Raw genomic sequence first — 4,400 nt, 5'->3', positions numbered from 1 at the left:
TTCCATGTAAATCTGGTGTTCATTACTTTTATTGCTTTCTTGCATTATATTCTTGTGTTGGTGCATCCTAATCGATTTCGTTGCATCGCTCGCTTATTTCTTTACAAGTGGTATCAGAGCGTTCAAGATCCAGGATGTCTACCGTAACCAAGTTTGATATCAACAAGTTCGATGGCAAGATAAGCCTTAGTATCTGGAAAGTTCAGATGCAAGCCGTTCTCACCCAGAACGGATTAAAGTAGGCTCTTCTTGGGAAATCCAGGAAACCCGAGTCTACACGATTATCAATGGGAGGAATTGGATGAAAATGCGCTTTTAAATATCCAACTATGTCTATCTAAAACTGTTCTTCGCGAGGTTATTCATGAGACTACTACTACAGGCCTCTGGTTGAAGTTAGAGTCTCTCTACATGACGAAAAGTCTCACAAATAAAATTCGTCTGAAGAAACGGTTATACACATTCTCTATGGCTGAAGGTACCCCCATTCAAAATCATCTTGATGAGTTCAACTCTGTTATTATTGACCTAAAAAATTTAGACGTTAAGGTCGAAGATGAGGATGAAGCAATATTGTTGGTGGTCTCCCTACCCTCTACGTATAAGCACTTTAAAGAAATCATGCTATATCGTGGTAATGAAACACTGAGTTATGAGGATGTCAAATCTAATTTGTTTTCCAAAGAAAATTTTGATTTTGAAGTGCGTTCTAAAGACAAAGGACAAGGTTTGTCTGTTAGAGGAAGATCCCATGATAGAGGAAGTAATAGAAAGAGTTTTAGGTCCAAGTCTAGAAGCCGTAAATTCAACAAATGATAAATTCTGCAAATACTGTAACAAGACAAACCACTTAGTTCATGATTGTCATAAATTAAAGAATAAACTAGAGAGAGAAGAAAATAACAAAATGTTGCAGAAAACCGCTGAAGCAGGAGTTGTTGAAAGTGATTCTGAAGGTGATGTTTTAATGGTTGTCTCTGTTGATAAGAAATATTCTTTTGAATGTGTTTTTTGATTCTGGAGGTACATATCATATGTGTCCTCATAAGGATTGGTTTTCAACATATGAGAAAGTTTGTGGTGTTGTCCTAATGGGGAATGATGCCCCATGCAACGTTGTTGGAATTGGTACTGTAAAAATTAGGATCCATGATAGTGTTATCAGGACCTTGACCAACATTCATCACATTCCTGACTTGAAACGTAACCTTATTTCTCTGGGTACTCTTGAATCTCTTGGATATAAATATTTAGCTGAAGGGGGAGTTTTTAAGATTTCAAAAGGTGCTCTGGTCTTGATGAAAGGAACAAGACGTGGGACTCTCTATTAATTGGAGGGTTCAACTGTGACGGGGTCTGTAGCAGTTTCTACTTCATTATCCGATGATGATCTCACCCATTTATGGCATATGCGTCTGGGCCATATGAGTGAGAAAGGTATGACCATTTTGAGCTAAAGAGGTCTTGTTGGTAAAATTGGTACAGGTAAACTTGACTTTTGTGATCATTGCGTTTTTGGGAAACAGAAGAGAGTTAGTTTCTCCATAGCAAAACACCGTACACAGAGCATTCTTAATTATATTCATTCGGATTTATGGGGTCCCTCCAAAGTTCCTTCCCTTGGAAGAAAATGCTACAAGTTGACTTTTATTGATGATTTTTCTCGTAAGGTCTGGGTTTATTTCCTAAGACAGAAAAGTGAAGCATTTCCCTATCTCAAGAAATTCAAAGCCCTTGTTGAGAACCAGACTGGCCGAATAATTAAGAAGCTCAGGACTGATAATGGTTTGGATTTTTGTAGTAATGAGTTTAATGAGTTCTGCGCTATTTATGGTATTACTAGACATAAGACTCTCGTTCATAAACCCTAGCAGAATGGAGTTGCAGAATGTATAAGTAGAACATCACTTGAGAGAGCCCATTGTATGCTCTCAAATGCTTGTTTATGTCACCGCCGTGATTTCTAGGCCGAAGCCGTTTGTACGGCTTGTTACCTCGTCAATTTGTCTCCACATTCATCTATTGACTTTAAAATTCCCAAAGAAGTTTGGTCTGGTAATCCCGTTGACTACTCTATTCTTAGAGTTTCTAGATGCACTGTTTTTGCTCATGTTAATGATGGGAAGCTATCCCCCAGGGCTATTAACTGCATGTTTCTTGGTTATCCTTATGAGTCTAAAGGATATCGTTTGTGGCGTCCTAGCTCCAAGAAAACTATTCTGAGTCGGGATGTAACTTTTAATGAGGCCGTTAAGTTATCTTCTGGGAAAGAGTCTGTTACTTCCTCTACGGGTAATGATAATAAGTGAGAAGGTGGAGGTAGAAGTGAGCCATGAAGCTCACTAACTTGACCCTATTTCTTCTACAGTTCCTTAGGCTAGCGAAGAGGCTCCTATTGATGAGACAAGTACTAGTACCACACGTCCCGTCGAGCCACAGGTAGAGGATGATCATGTTATTACTCGTGATAAATAGAGATGAGTTATAAGGAAGCCCGCTCGATATGCTGACACTGATGATGGTGGGCTTATTGCTAGAGGCGGAGCCAGGATTTGAGTTTTGGGGGTTCGAAATTTTAAGACAGGACAACGAGCTCAAGTTAATGTTTAACAACCACCAAACTAACTACAAGTACCAGTATTATATACTTAAAAAAGTGACAAACTACTTAAACACTATATAAATATAAGCATTATTATTACAATTGCACTGGGCAAGTTATCATCTTCTGAAAACGATCAATGATCGCATCATTAGTTACACTTTCAAATTATTAATTTTATGTTGTCTTTTTTAAATAAAAACCTACATATAGGAAAACGAAAAAGAAAAGAAGCTTATGAGTTAAGCCAAGGGAAAACTAATGCAGGAGTGAGCTATTTCATAATAGCATATTTATGGAAAATAAAGGAACTATAAAAAATCACACAGGTGGGTTTCGAACCCACATCTCTAGGAAACAAGGGCTTTGCTAGCCGCGCCCAAACCACTGAACCGTCAGCTGACTTTTGTATGTTGGTTCGGATGTAAATATTTATATATACTTGCTGGATTTTCTAGTGCAAATACTGGATCTCCGCAAAAGCTACTGGGTTCGGCCGAACCCCCCGATTACATTGTAGTTCCACCCCTGATTGCTTATGCTCTTGCAGTTGCACAAGAAATTCCCGAAGGATTTGATCCTTCTACTTACTCTGAGGCAATTTCTTGTCCTAATTCCTCAAATTGGTTAGTGGCTATGCAAGAAGAGATGGAAAGCTTGCACAAAAATAAGTTATGTGAGCAGCCCAAAGGCCGTCGTGCATTGACTGCAAAATGGATCTACAAACTAAAGATGGTATTCTCGGGGTTGAAAATGTAAGATGGAAAGCTCGCTTAGTGGTTCGTGGTTTCCACCAAAAGGAAGGTATTGACTTTAATGAAGTTTTCTCTCCTATTGTTCATCACACCTCTATTAGAATATTACTTGCTATTGTTGCTTTTTTTGACTTGGAGTTGGAGCAACTTGATGTTAAAACTGTATTTCATCATGAAGAGTTATAAGAAGAAATTTATATGAAGCAATCTGAGGGTTTTGTTGTTCCTGGCAAGGAGAATTTGTTTGTCGGTTGAAAAGATCTCTTTATGGCCTTAAACAAGCTCCAAGACAGTGGTGCAAAAGGTTTGTTTCCTTTATGATTGGGCAAGATTACACACGTAGTAAGTATGATAATTGTGTGTATTTTTGACAGTTTTTTGGTGGTTCCTTCGTTTACTTGTTGTTATATGTTGATGATATGTTGATTGCTTCTAAAGACTAGTCTTTGATCAACAAGTTAAAATCTCAATTTAATTCTGAGTTTGAGATGAAGGACATTGGTGCAGCTAAGAATATTTTAGGGAGATTCATAGGGATCGAAAAGCTAGGTAGCTTTACCTGTCTCAGAGTATTTTAAGGAAGTCCTCGATAGGTTTAATATGTTTGATTGTAAACCTGTTTCTACTCTGTTTGCTGCTCATTTCAAACTGTCTGCTAACTCTTGTCCTAAGTCTGAGGAGGACATTGAGAGGATGTCTACTATCCCGTATGCTAGTACTGTTGGTAGCCTTATGTATGAAGTCCAGCACTTTTGTAACCCAAAAAAAATAAAAATTTGGAACCAAACTAACCCATTAAAAAAAGAAAGAACCAAACTAGGCTTAACGCACAGATTCTGTGCATGAAAGGGCCAAAGTGTACTTTTACAGTTTGGCCCCTTCACACACAGAATCTGTGCGTGAAACCATTGCCTAAAACCCCCAACCCCAACACATGCATTCTCTTCTCTCTCATTTCCTCCATCTTCACTCTTTCAACACACTTTTGCACTTCCAAAAACATGTCTCAAAGTTTTGAAACTTCAATGTTTGCTATACAATCC

The sequence above is a fragment of the Lycium ferocissimum genome, chromosome 9 (genome assembly GCF_029784015.1).
Source record: "Lycium ferocissimum isolate CSIRO_LF1 chromosome 9, AGI_CSIRO_Lferr_CH_V1, whole genome shotgun sequence".
NCBI lineage: Eukaryota > Viridiplantae > Streptophyta > Magnoliopsida > Solanales > Solanaceae > Lycium > Lycium ferocissimum.
This window is presented reverse-complemented; position numbering follows the sequence as displayed.